This window comes from Chlamydotis macqueenii, chromosome 2 (genome assembly GCF_036417535.1).
Source record: "Chlamydotis macqueenii isolate bChlMac1 chromosome 2, bChlMac1.mat, whole genome shotgun sequence".
NCBI classification, from domain to species: Eukaryota; Metazoa; Chordata; class Aves; order Otidiformes; family Otididae; genus Chlamydotis; species Chlamydotis macqueenii.
In genome coordinates, this window is record NC_141557.1 from 72,316,535 (window position 1) to 72,331,937 (window position 15,403).

A 15,403-nucleotide genomic window follows, 5' to 3' on the forward strand; every position below is an offset into this window, starting at 1 on the left:
AGGACTCCACTGAGCCCATGCTGTAGGGAATATTGCAAATAACATTTTGCATTTTTCAGTCACCCAAGGTGAAAGTATTTAGGAGTCGTGAATTGCTATCATTTTTTTTTTATAATAAAATGGAAGCTTATGATGATCCACCCTCAGTGATACATATTTACTAGTCATTAGTCACACTTGCTTCTCTGGTTAATAAACAAGCCAAGTACTTAATAAAGCTGCAAGCTTTTCCTGTCTCAGGATGCTAATTTTAGTTTAGAAATGAGTAGCTGGACACCAGTGCTGTTCCCTGCTCTGCCAGCCTGCCTCACCCATGCCTAGATGTACCTTAGGAGTGCATCACTGAAAACTCAGGGCTGTGATTCTTCTCCATGGGTTTGTGATAGTTTAGTGCATTCCTCATCCTCAGCCTTCTGCTCTGCCTTTCTGCCGGACACTACTGCCCCTGCAGCAGCTGATAAAACAAACATGTGCCTGTCCCTCCACCATGCAGTTCACAGTGCACTGTCGCCAGCTGAAAATTGCCTCTCTCAGTGGTTTATGCTAATATATGCTGGATGAAGTATTGCAGCAGCTTGAGGCATTGGGGGACAGCTATCTTAAGCAGCAACAGGATCCACCAGAACTCATCTGTCAGCATAAAATAGCAAATACTTGGGCCCTGCCACACCAGGGCACCACTCTGGACACTTTGGCAGCAGGAATCAAGTGGGCAGCATAAAAGTAGTCTCTGTTCATCCGCACACAGCAAAGGACCATCAGCTGGCCTGGATTCAGATACCTTGGAGCTGCACAGGAGAGAAAATACAATATGTGGCAGAAGTCCTCACCTCTGGAGGAAAACCAGCTGGGGATAACGCACAGCCAGCGCCAGAGAATGTGCCAGCATGAGGCCACATAGAGTCCTGAAAACCAGGGTGAACCTCAGCACTTCCCACAAGTATTTGGCATTAGGGGGAAAAAAAACCCCAATGTTTTCCCAGATGCAGTAACCATGAGTGCAGCATGCCAAGGGGACAGGAGAAGTTTTGTGCTGTGGCTGTTCACTCCGTTCCCTCCCAGCTGCTGGCTGCAGACCAGGAGACACAATGAACAAGAGACCAACATGGCAGACGAAAAAGCTGTACTTGTATTTTGACAGTGGGGACACAAAACAAGGTTAACAGTGACATGTATCAAAAACTGGGTTAGCAAATCCACAGCAGCCAAGCTAGTAAAAAGTCAGTCATGCTTTACTGCCATCACCAGTCTAAGTCAGAAAAATATGAGACTTAGCAGCATCGTGGCTGCCAAGCTTTAACAGTCCTGCACTGCCCTGGTTTTGGAGAAATACGTACATAAACCATACAGTTTTAACGCAACGTCGTATTCTTATTGAAATGAAAGCGTCATTTCTGTAATAGCTGAGCCTTTCTTAATATATTCCATGGTGAAACTACATTAATTCAGTGTTATCTTAGGAAATTTAAACACATAACAGGCATGAAATTCAAATTTGCAAATTTACAACTGTAACTTAGCCCCCTTGCACATAATGAAGTTTTGTGTATTAGTGTGTATGCTTCTAGATTTACACTTTTGCATTTATGACCAGCGTACACAAATTACAGTTGCTGCAGGAAACATAATTTTGAATTTCTTGGCTGTCATGGCTTAAAACTCGCAGTCACAATGTTCCATTATGATAAGTTTTCTGTCCTTCCCTTCCCCAAATCAAGTTTTTCTTAGTTATATGTAGTAAATTCTACATGTTCATACATGTATGCAAACGCACATATACATTTATGTATAAACACACACACACACATATATCCAAAGGAGGAAATGGAAGAATTTCAATAAAGAACTTCTACAAAATCTGCTAACCAGATATACAGATATGTTCCGGGATTAAGCTCTTAAAACTAGATCAAATGGACCAGTTTGGGACTGATGCACTGTTCTGTCCTCTTGTGGGGACTGGCAGAAGGGTGTTAGCCTCCAATGGTGCCCCAAGCTTCTCAGTGTACAAAGCAATGAACACACAGTATGATCAGCCCTTTTTGGACGGCAGTCTGCTCCCCACAACAGAGCTCTTCACCTCTGCAAGCTCACATATAGGTGTTGGGAACACCATGTGTCCATGGGAACATCATGTGCTCCCTGGATCTCAGGCACTCTTACTTGTACATGGATCATTTTGAGTGGAAGACCATTTTCTTTACACATGGGTGAGAACATTTTGTCCTTGGTTTGAAGATAACGCAAGTGCCTTTGAGTGCACCAAACGGCTTCAAACCATTAATTCATTCAAGGTGGAAAGGAAAATATCCTTCACGATTTCTCACAGAAGAAAGGGGAAAAGAGGAGAGGGAGCAAGGCAGGCATTAGGTTTCAAATGAACTAAAGGGTTTGTTTTCCCCACACTGTACGTGCTGTAACTATGGATCTGTTACATGGAACCAAAAGGGACTAAACAAATTCATGGTGGACAGATCCTCCAGTAATTATTAAAAAGAGCGATCCAACTGCATTTTTTATTCAGCAGGGTTTATGCTGGATGAGTAAAATTAGAGAACAATCACACTATTTTCATGTTTACTCTGCTGTTACGCTGTTCTCCCAAGCACATGCTGTTTGCCATTGTCACGGGAGACAGCGTTCTTGAGCTGGACGTTAGGTATAGTACAACAGGTCTTTTGTCTATAAGAAAATAGCTTTCATGGCATTCTGGTAGTGACAATATTAGCAAACCAAATCTTTCTTTTTCTAGCTTAGTGATTTCTCATCTCAAAGCAAGTATGAAGGACAGGATAAAGACATTGAGCTGCTGAAGAGAACTGGGTGTACACCACCTTAGATATGACTCCTCTTAGGCCCAAACATTCCCACAGCCATCCCCATTTCCTCCCCTTTTTACTTTGAACCAGGCTAGTTCCTTTCCATTCCCAAAGGGTTTAATTTGTGGCAGCTGACTGAAATATTCGATTTGTAACCTGTGTTTAAGAGTCCCAGTTCTGACTCTGCTCTTTCGTTTCAGACAAGAACCCAAGTGAAAGCTAACATCTGCCACAAGAATCATTTGCCTCCAAATACTGCAGCTGACTGGACTTGCCAACACACACCTGCAGGTCAAATCAATCAAATAATATCCCAGTTTCCACTCCAACTAGTGCAGTTCACAGCCTTTCATGGAGGTGAAAAGGAGGGAGGGATGTCAAACTCCCCTCTAGAGATCAATATCTTGAAGAAAATCATACGTTTGGCAGGAAGACAAGCTTGTTTGTCATCAGCAGCCTGCACAGTTAAAACAGCACTGGGTTACAGGTCGTTGCTGTTCCCCATCTTGACAAAGCACACTCTTTACCTTTACCTCCCTCATCCCAGAGGAAAAACAATCATGGAATCATGGAAATACAGGAATTACCTTGTGGAAAATATAAAAAAGAAAACAACATGATCAAGAAACACAGTAAATTAAACTGTTCTCAAAGGTGAAACACCCATTCTAGACCTAGGTTGAGTAGGGAGGTGCCATAGGGCATAGACTGACTTTCTAGCAAAGTCTCAGCCTTCGGCGTGGGATGAAGCAGCTGCAGTGCCTCAGCCAGAGTGCCTGGCCAAATCTATGAACCAGATCCCTCCCTCCTGTCTGGTGCACACCACCATCCAAGCTCTGTCCCCTTCCCACCTATGCTATGCACTATAGGATCTTGTTGAAGATAAGGTTTTGTCTCTTGAGCCATATCACAAGTTCTCCAAAGATGCAAGACAAGAAAGAGTTTAATTGCTTACATTAGGCCTAAATGGTCACTGGGTAGGTCTTGATATCATCTCATTTATTCACCTTTTCCAATGCTAGTGAAGCACCTTTGAATAGAAAAAAAAATGCATGCACATGTGCACATGCACAAGAACAAATAGGACCTTTCTGGCATGCTAAACGTTACAGCTTAATATAGAGAAGCCTGCCTGACACAGGAAAGTCAATACCTAATATGACACGGAAAAATTGAGATGGGTAACTGCCAATGAAATTATTAAACTTTTCAGATAAGTTGCTCCACCTTTTCCAAGCACTGGGAAGACTGTACAAGAAAACTGGTGCTGTGGCAGAATAAGTGAGTAGAAAGCTTGCCATTAAACACGTTCATCCAAAAGTACTGCTAGTTATTAAGCCTGTATGGTCCCACAAGAAAGGGACACTGTGTTCTTATACACAACATTATTTTAAATTGTAAGTATTTTATTTTAAAGTCAGGCTCATTTAATTTTGTCATGGACCATGCTCTAAGTTTAAAGCCACGATACACTTCACTGAGTGCAAATATATATTTTAAAATATGGAAAAAAAACCCTAAGAAAAAGTGCATTGTTTTTGAGATGCTTTCCAGATATAAAAGAGTCACTTCTATTGTTATCTAGAAGGTTATTATTATATGATTTGTAAGGAGTCGAAAAAGTCCAGGAAAGAAAAAAGAAAGAAAGGATTGACCTAACCCTGTGAAAAGCGGGGTTATTGTAGTGTTACAGTGTACACAGCAGAGAGATATTTCCAGATACCCATGCACTTGGCTAGCTGGTTATGCCTTGCCACTTGCGATCTGATTCTAAAAACCAACAAAAAATAAATATGATTCCTAAGTACTGGTGACGGACTTCTGCTCTTTGCCCGACTAGTCAAAAATAATTTCTCATTCCCATAGAACAGACAGGACTCATAGGGAGAACCACCAAAAGGGATGTCTTTCTACTACTCACTCTCACACTTTCTGAGCTTTTTACAATTCCCTTTTGAAAGCACTAGGATGCAGAAGCGATCAGCCTGACACGTTCCTACAGCACCTGTAGGTTTACTGTGGAAAAGTACATGTACTCCTCATGCTTTTTCCCAAAATCCCAGTTGGTGGTCTACTGAGCTAGCTGGTTTCAGGGCACTATTCTCCCATCTCAAACGCACATATATCACTGCAAGACAACTAAAAGCACATAAATGCTTTTTCTCATATTGCTTTTCCATCTGAGCAGTTGCTACCAGAGAACTGTTGTGACACAAAGGGGAACAGGCGGGACAATCTATTATGTTTTTGTGTCATCTATAGAAAACAAGCAAGTTTGTGTCCTGAAGAAGGAATCCAGTAACACCAAACCTAATAATCAACACTTAGGCTTGCCTTCTGCACAGGCTGTTCCTATTCTGTCTCTCCTTCCTATTCAAATCTCCCACCTCGTGGGTAAAATTACTCTGTTTTTTTTTTTGTAGCAGAAACAAAAAGGGCAGAGAAGACACAGATCTCACAAAACAAACTGCCAACAAATAAAGATTGTATGTACCAATCCTGCACTTTACTAAAAAATATCTACCATGTCTGCACAGAAACTCAACTTCTCAGCAGATACTAAGAATTTCTTCTCCAGCAGTGCTAAGCACCTGCAATTCCTGCAGAAGGTGTTAGCTGCTGCAGGCATTCAGTGCTTGCCACGCTCAGAAGTCAGGTTTCCTCCCTTCTGTTAGTTTGCTTTCTATGTTTTTTCTCATTATGCTTAATAATAATGCCGAGATAAATAGCTCAGTGGGGTAAAATACTGCACACATCAACAATTCATATAGAAGATTTATATCTAAATAAAGAATGGAAGTATTAGGAAATACACTGCAACAATATGAAGATGTATTTCTTCCAAATACATACATAACAATGGAAACAAATTGCACCCAGCATTTTATTTCAGCTTAGATGAAAAATCTCATATAAAGCACTGTTGATTATGTTTCCTTTTCTGTTCATTAAATCCACCATTCCAGAGAGTTATTGTTTAAATAGCAGAATCTCCAGAACACCTGAAATGACTTACACCAAAATAAGCTGGCATCACAAATCTTACAGACACAGCTGAAAAAGTCCTTCTTCCTGCCTAACAAGCTGTATTTTTTTTTTCTCTCTTTCTCCTAGAAAGCATAGAGAATTCAAAGACAATGGCAATGATTCTTCATACTTCTAGGCCAGGTACAACTTCACATAGTGCCCTGGACGTTGCTGTGTTACAAAGGAATGTCCTTATCTTTCTACACTTCTCAGACTTACAAGCTAATCTGTATCATCTGGGAAACACTGCTGTAGATACTGCATCGTAAAAATCTATGTTCCCTAGGAAATTAAAAGATCCAAACTGCCACATACAGTAATTTACCTGAGTAGATTACTGGTGGTTTTGAAATACTTTTCATGATTTCTAGTGCCATTAAAATAGCTGGGTTTCCTTCTTCACTTGAGGAAACTGCCTGAGTTGCAATTACTTTTGGCGAAATCCACTACTTCAGTCTCCAGAGCAGTCAGCTTCACTTTTTTCCCCTTGAAGTACTAAATTAAGACAAATCACACCCTCCAAAGTGCAAAACCAATAATAAAACACCAGGGTAGTACAGCAAGCTAAAACCAGTATCTAACTTTAAAGAACAGTAGGGAAGCTAGAGAAAAACAGAAATGAAAGGCTCTAATTCCTTGTCCAGTACTCAGAAGAGGGGGAAAAGTCTTTAACTTTTCCTTTTGGGCAGATCTGAGCATTCCTAAAGCTACATTCTTGTTAAAGAGTAACAAGACTTAGAAATAGAAAACTACAGAGACGCCATAAGCCAAGAACAGACTAAGCACAACAAGGACAAAAAGTACAATAAGTGTTTAAATATGCAATGACAAAATGTAAAGAACATTTAAACCTCTATGAATAGAATCCTCGCATAGTACAGGTATTTCTTTAATGCCTTTCCTTATTTTACAAGAACCAGAAAATTGGTTCACTATTGCTGATTTAGGAGAACAGCTTACATGTAGGAATAATTATGCAAACTGGATTTTGCACGTGTGCAGGAGCAGGAGGATGCAAGCAATCCTCAAAAGAGGTGATTTCTTCCCATTATTAATTTTTAGAAAATCACAAAAACAAATCCTCTGTGGCATATGCATCCCAAAGCATTACTTACTTGTCACATTTTGTTTTAGGCTGTCACTACTACGGTCCACATGTCTCTCTCACTAGCAAGACGAAGGAAATTGAGGATGGGTACAATAAGAATAATATGATTCTCCCCAACTGTGCCTTCTGTTGTTTGGCTATTCTCCGCAGCCTAATTCATATTCTGATCAGAGAACTGGTAGCTGAAAATAAGGGTTTTTTTTATTAACACCATGTACTTCAAAAGGTGCTCCTGTTCACACATATGCCCACATGCGCTCAGGCTGTTCTCCTCAGGCCTCATTTCCTAGGGACACTCTACAGCTGAGCCACAATGGCTAATCATGATGCAGATGATGACTGTAGGGGTTTAGGCATGATTTTAGAGACCACGTTATCAAAAGCTCTTTGAAAGATGTATCTTTTGCATGTAAAACATTGGCACAAATGTTAAAAAAGCTATCGAGTAAACTCATCTATGACAAAACCCATCCTTTTATCCAAAACTGCTAGAAAGAATTAAAGTGTATTTCTTTCTGGTTTCAAGATCTTTCCCCCTCAGCCTTTCTTTATATTTCTGTGGTTACATATGCATACCAATACAAGCCTGTACCTCTGAAGACACACACTTGTATAGCACGAGTGTTTAGTCACATTTTAAACAGGAGTTTATTCTTACATTAAATGCATAATGTACAGTCAAGGCCAGGTTGGAAGGGGCTTCTGAGCAACCTGATCTGGTTGGAGATGTCCCTGCTCCTTGCAGGGGGGTTGGACTAGGTGACCTTTAAAGACCCCTTCTAACCCAAACTAGTCTATGATTCTATGTATTTAACTGTGCTGTAGGCATGCAGATACTCAGATTATGGTAATTATCTAGGACTGCCAGTCAGAAACCAGGGTCCCATTAGGCAGATGAAGCTCAAAACAACAGCCCCCATCCTGAAGAACTTTCTGCCCTAGGATAGTATTGGAGAAGACATGCTGAGGCAGGAGGTACAAGACAACTAGAAATGTAAGTAGCATGGAAAACAGAATTACTGAGTAGGGAAAATGAGTCACTTCTCAGATCAGGGCCAAAGACTAAAGTCAAGATAGTTACTGTGCCATTCTCCTAGCCTGAATTCTATTTACCACACTGTACTTAAACCAACACTGGAAAAATATTGGGGAAAGTGTAAGGGTTACCCTCCTTACTAGCTACATACTTTTGCAGACAGTAAGACTGAAAGCTCTGAACATCTGTGGATTCCTGCCGAAACCACCAGCAGCTGGTTCTCACAGCTTCACACAACCAATACAAAATCTATTTTTATTTTAGATTTCCAGGTTTACTCCTTCACCTAATATTAATTTAATGTGGGTTTCAGCATATATATCACTGCTGGAAATTGCTCCATGGCTTATTTAAGCACTTTGTATAATCATTATATTTCATCATTTGGGATGCAACAAAGATCAGTTGATATATTCAGCAGCAGAATTACTCGTTTGTGAGCTATTTGTTTTAAAGAGCCTCAACCAGTCAAACTGCAAATATATGAGGTTTAGAGATCAGAGCAAACCACAGTAACACATGCTTTTTGAAGCTTATTGCATTTTTTGCTAAGTAATCACTTAAATAGTATCAGGTGTACTTTGACTGGGTTGCATTGGCTTTTGCGTACAAAAAGACAGACATCAGCAAAATTATTCTACTGACAATAACTGTACATTGCAGCAGCATTGGTAACTGGAAATTCATTTTTTATTTATATCATGCTTGGGTGAGCTCAAAATTCTGTCAAGGCTACAGCTGTTCCTTTTTTTTTTTTTCAAAAAACAGATTGGAAGGAAGTCCCTGGTGGTTTGTTCCCAGTTGCTGGGATTCTCTTTCACGTGTATCGATGACACACCTGCTGGGTATGCCACATTCTCTTCATATTCACCGATCATTCTCTAAACTAACAACAAGCTCTAAATTCAGCCACCCCTGAAATGGACATTCTTGAGGTACTATTTTTTTTTTATTATTTTTCGCTTCTGCCAAAGCTTTTCATAGGATATGCTGTGAATGTTATCCCTCTTGAAGACTTGTGAGAGGCTGAGTTTCTGCCATTTCATTCCAACTTTCCAGACTACGGAGAGGCAGGAAAAAAATGTGATCTCGACTCTTTCATTTGTTTTTGAACAGGTAACACTGCTTTTTTTATGTGGAAGTATTTTTATATTAATTGTATGGCAAGAGAATGGCAAACATGTTTGGAAAGATAAGGAGAGTCCAATTTGAAATCCATGGGACACAACTACAGACTTAAAGGGCTCTGGATCTTGTGAGCATTGCATAGTTGGGTTTCACTCCGGATGTTACCATTGGAATCCAAGTGATAAAAATCTTCCAACAAGAACAGCTGTATGTCTTCATCCAAGTTACTCCATCCTTTCTTCTCTAGTCCTTGATTTTTCTTTCAGTTACTTCCGGACTCCTTCCTTCTTTCCTCCAGGACTGAGGTTCTCAATGTCCATGGTACATGTAAGTAAAAGGTAGAAGACTTCAGCTAGAAAAGGCTCCTCTTTCCACCCAGGCTTCTCATATACAGTTCTTCTCTCTTCTGCCTTCCTCTTACTTTGTGTTATCTCAGTGGTTTGTTTTTTCTTTTGTCCAGTCTCATGTGACTGTCTATCCACTCAGTCTCTCCTAATTTCTGAGCCCCTATTTTCTTCTTTCCTTCCTATGTTTTCAGCCAATTGTCTTCAGTTGAGAATGGGAATTCAAGTCCTGTTGACGCTCCAGATACTTATTTATTGACTTTATTTACCCAAGTGTTGATCAGTAAAACTAGCTTGGATCAAAGATTTTGCAAATAAAGCTTGTGGTTTGTCAGATTAAACTCTTCTTGCTTATAGCAGCCATCTCTGCTTCAGCCCTGCAAGGCACTGATCACTCTCAGCTGGATCCCAGGAAGTATGGAGATCTCTGACCTGAAACTATTTAGGCATTTACGTTATGTTTGACTGTGCACAGGAACTATCCCATTGATTTAAATGGGACTACTTGCAAGTTTAAAGCTCAGCATGTGCTTCAGTACTTTGCCTGACTGGGGCCAGAGGGCTCAGGTTCCTAGAGCTTCAATACCAGCACTGGCTGCAAATGATACGAGACAGAACATGCAGATGAGAGAAGACTTGATGATCAAGTGATTTCTAATCCAATCATGCAGCTTAGTGCAGCATCTCCACAATGAAGAAGATATTTTTGCCTTCTTTCCATGGCTATCCAACACTAAAAAAAAGGGGTTTCAGAGTGTCCTGCAGAGTATACAGACAAACCTGAGATGATATACACCACTGTAAAGGTTTTATTGACGTTCATTTAAGATAATCTACATAAGTCACTCATAAGAAATTCAACCTTCCCAAAGCCATGCCAATAAAATGTTTATGCTACACCATCATCTGTTCTCTGTTGTACCTCCACATGCATACACACACACATTATACATCTTCAATTACAGTAAACCTAATTAGACAATAAATCACAGTTGAGGCTGTACCTCATTTGTTCATACATTCAAGTTAAATTTACATACTAATGGTTGCGTATTTGCCTTTAATAGATGCACTATTAGAAAGTAAACATAATAAATGAATAACCATTTAAGCATGGAGTTACCTAATCTTGATGAAAAATATCTGAAAATGTAGCAGCCAGTGAATCTATTTACTTTTTTATTGGAAAATAAAGCTAATTGCAGACTAAGAAGATAAATATAAATTATACGGAGTAGCATACTAATGATGGATCAGGCAGACCCACTCTGTGCAGTGAATGTAATAAGATCAAACCGGTTGAAACGGCTGTCTTATACATTAGATGTTCTCCTTCTCAAGAATGGAATCAAGCATATAGACAAAGATGGTTTAATTTGCAAAAGTTTCCCCTTGGAGCTGCCAGTGCATTTTATTTGCAGCACCTTCTAAAGGTTCAGGACAAGCTGTATGTCTCCCAGCAACAATCAAGTATGTGCACAGGAAAGATGTACAGGGATGATGACTGTCTCAGAAAACTGAAAAGTGCACAGTAAGATAAAGAAGTTGTACTGTGTAACTGTGTGAACAAGAGGGCTCACATACGCAGCAAATAGTGCAAACTGGGCTACTGGATAAATCCTTCCTCACTAGAACAGGAGTTTAATTCCTATGGCACACTGAGCAAAGGCAAATGGGAGTGAGTGAGGCCCAGTGTTTGCTATCTTATACAGGAGAAAGATGAGCCCACTTTGATTTCCTTTCTGTAGAGACTGTAGACGCCCCATCCCTGGAAACATTCAAGGCCAGGTTAGACCGGGCTCTGAGCAACCTGATCTGGTTGGAGATGTCCCTGCTCCTTGCAGGGGGGTTGGACTAGGAGACCTTTAAAAGTCCCTTCCAACCCAAACTGTTCTATGATTCTTTAATGAATCACTTCTTTCCACACAACTACATCTTTCTGAAGATATACTTTTTCTCATCTCTGCTAACCTTGACTGCTCACTTTTCAAAGCAGAGACGGTCTTCTAGTTTAGGGCCACATACACCATTCTAGTTACAGCTGTGCAGGAGGTGAACACTGTCAATTCAAGCTGTTTGTCAGCTCTCCAGCCCCTCAGGTCTCCTAGCAGAGCTGCTCTACAAGCTTTGCTATCCTGGCACCATGAGAATGATCCTGGTTAGAAAGTCTGTTTTGAGTATTGAAGCTAACAGGTTATCATGAAGGAACTGAGCTTGGAGAGACTGCATGTGCCTGAAGACACAAGAAGGAGCAGCGCTTGGAGATGATGGCAGGGGGTGGTAAAGTAGGTGGTGCTAAGCTTATGGCAGATATTGTAGAATATTACAGACATTGCAGAAATGAGGAAAACAGGAAGAAAGCAACTCCTGTAATCTCACAGAGGGAGTCTGCAGTTTAGCTAGGAATCTGATCCAGATTCGTTCTGTACCAGTGCTTCCCTTAGAACAGCATAAATGTGCTTCTGCTTGACCTCAGCCCAGGCCACAAGGCTCACCTGCAATCAAAATAAATAATTATTTAAAACAACAGCAGCCATAGCTGCCAGCAGCATCAAATGAAAGTGACTTTGCAAGGAGAGAATGCATCAGCAGTCAATTGACACGACATGCCGCTTGCTCGCCATGGCAGCGAAATGATGGAGGTTCCAGGAACCGTCCTGCCGCCAGAGCCCATTCATCTTAATCAACACCTCTGGGCACATGGCACTTCATCTGAACTGTGAGTGCCTTCCTTTCCTAAATGTCATTTCATTTTTGTACCTTTTCTTGAGAGTTGTCAGCCCAGGGACACATCTTTTTTTTTGTGAGAATGCTGGCTCAGCATGAACCAGAAAGCGATTACGTGCAACTACACTCAGAGCCCTGACAAACACAGATGTAACACAGTGTAGTACATCAGATTCAAGCCATTTGTTTTATTACATTATGCCTTGCAGGTGCTTAGACTTTCCTGCCCTGTCCATCCTCAGCCTTTCATTTCACAGCCTGAGCAGAAGCCCTACAGAGGTGACTGAAAGCAAGTTACCAGCCTCTGATCCCCTACGCTGCTGTGATTTGTGTCAAATTATAGCTAGAGCGATTTGGTAATCCAAATCAATGCAATAACCTAATCTGTGGGGAGCAGCACTCTAACACTGCTGTGCTGAGTGGCCACAATGGTACAAGCACTGTCAGCTTTTCCCGGCAGCTTTTTGACTGACTGAAGCCTGCACGTGTATATTGAGCAGCTGATGACACAGGGAAAAGTCTGACATATTCAGGTTGTTAAAAAGGCAGAAGACATATACTTTAAGTCCCAAGAAAATGCTCCAACTAAATTCAATTTCTGAACAAGTGTCTACTTAGCCCAGCTATTATTAAAGGTTATTGCTATGTAGTACGGACTTAATGTATTTGAAAAACATTTTAATGAACAGAAAGAAAAATATTTATGTTGGTGGATAATATTCAGATTATAAGAAAAGATGCATGGAGTATCCAAGGGTTGAGAGGTCTGTCTCAGTTAAGCACATAAAGAATGGACATTTACCCAGGCCTTCTGAGGATTCAGTCTGTGTAATGAATGGCTCTCAAAACCCCTGGTCTGTCTTGGTTCAGTTCAGTCAGGCTGAAAAGTACTGCACAGCCTTGCACGCAGAAAATCTGACACTTTTAATATCCATTAAGATTTCTTCCAACATCAACACTGAAAGACAGGCTAAAAGTTTTCTTTCAAATATGAGATGAATAAACCATATGATTAATTAATTATGACTCTTCAGAAAGTAGACAGGTGCAGAAGGTCTGTTAATTTGGTTTTACATCATACCTGAAAAATAACACAGAACAGAAAGAAAGAAAAACTGGCTTATTAACTCCCATCACCCAAGATGGCCATATCCTTTCTTTAGAAGAGAGAAATAAAAGACTGAAAATAATCCCTCTTTCCACCTCTGCTGCCCCTCTCCCATACCGCTCATTCTCCCAATCTGAATACTTTTCATTGGCCTGTTTATTGGGATAAAACAACCACCAACACATTAATGTAATAAAGCAGTACGTAATGGCCCGGTAATGTTACTCCAGTCTTTTCTTTTGGTTCAAGTTAGAGCACAGTGGCAGCTGACAATTTCCCTTCCTCAAGGTCCCCTATCTACTCCATCGTACCTCTTGATTCACGTTATTACTTTAAAATGCATTTCAGCCAGCAAGCCTCAACTTCATGACTCTCTTTACAACATCAGTTCTGGGTTGTAGAACTTCTCTCCTTGTTCCAAGTTGAACCAATGCCAGCTGAAACAAGTGCTGATCAGCAAGAAGAAATGCTTAAAGACCTACCAAGATCTTGTTATCACTCTCCAAATACAGACATTTACCCACTAAACCAGTGCAAAACTACACACTCCCAGTGACTCCTGCTCAGCTAAGGTCACCAAACAGCACTGACAAAAAAAAAAAAACAAAAACAAACAACAAACCTTCTTTCACTTTTAGCTTCCTAGAAATCGTTTCCTTTCCTCTAAGACTATCCCACAGCAACCTATGCCTCTGTCATCTTCAGATCAGTTCGCTACACCTGACTTTACGTGAAGCTGAACATGAAAATTATATGCTACTTAGAGAGGCCAGACACCCATCTCTCTCTTCGGCTCACCTTCCCATCAGATCATATCATTCTGACAATCTGAGCCTTTTCCCAAGAGCCCAGTCTACTGCAAATATCACTTTCAGGTTTGGATCCACAATTTTAAAGCAAACAAGAAATCTCGTGTTAGCTCCATCAGAAATCAGATTGCAACCTATAAACCAAGCCACAATTCATGCTCCTCAGAAGCAATGCCGATCAGAAAGATATGGGTTGAAAGGAGAACACTGGAGCACTCCTCATTGAAAAGAATAACAAACATTCTGCAGGAGATCAGGGAAACCTACATGCAGATCCACCTCCAGGAACAGTGAAAAAAACTATCTTCTTTCTGTTAAGTGAAAACTACACTCTGAATACCTCAATGCCAGTATTACAAAAAAAAAAAACAACAAACCCAAAACAAACAAAACAAAAAACCAAACCAAAACAAAAAACCAAACAAAGACATTCTACCCACCCCCAAAACCTATCCAAACACCATTTCGACCTTTTGATTGTACTAGAGAATATGTTCCAGAATTGCCATGAATTAAAAAATTTTATTTGCTGTGGAGACTGCTCAAATATCATCTGATTTTTCCCTCTTATATTTTAAGTTCTTAAAAAGCATAATCAAGCTGTTCACAAAGCAAGAAAAATGGTAAAAGGCAGCAGCAAAAAGCATTTTGCTGCTTTAGAACTTCAGATTTTGCCAAGCGTCTACACAGCTATGTCAGCTCAACTCTCCCAAAAAGTGGTTCTAGCAGCTGACTTGAACCTTCCTGTGCTCATGCTGAAGAATATTATGGAAGCAGCATTTCCACTCAATCCAGTTATGTCTGATTACTTCGCAACCACAAAAAGTAAGACAAAGTTGCCAACTACAAAAATCATCTCTGTAGAGGAGTTACAAGAAAAACAGCAGCTGAGCCTGCACTCTCCCCCTACTACCACATGGAGGAAAGAGCTGACATACTGAGGATGGCGAGGCACACTGACAAAAGCATTTTGCCAAAGTTTAACAATGCAACTCACATTAACTTCAATGAATGTAAAGTGAAAACAATGGAAAAATTCGGAATGTATTACAATATTTGAACACTCAGCATCAAACACATTTTTATAATGAAACAGGATTATGGACACAATTCAAGAACGTACCTAAACCAGACACAGACCTAAATCAATCCCTATTCTGGATAAATTTAAAAGTTAAATATATGCTTAAGTATTACTCAGAACAGAGATACTCACTGGGCATCTGCAGCAACTCACAACATTATCTGGCTGAAAAAAAATCTTATCATCAAAAGTTGGATTTTATTGCTGTATATC

The 15,403-nt window shown here is 40.3% G+C and overlaps 1 protein-coding gene across 7 annotated transcripts in view; it reads right to left on the reverse strand.

The window, feature by feature from the left end:
• Nucleotides 1–15,403, reverse strand: part of FARS2 (phenylalanyl-tRNA synthetase 2, mitochondrial) — a 252,522-nt gene that overhangs the window by 81,638 nt on the left and 155,481 nt on the right. The window lies entirely within an intron of this gene.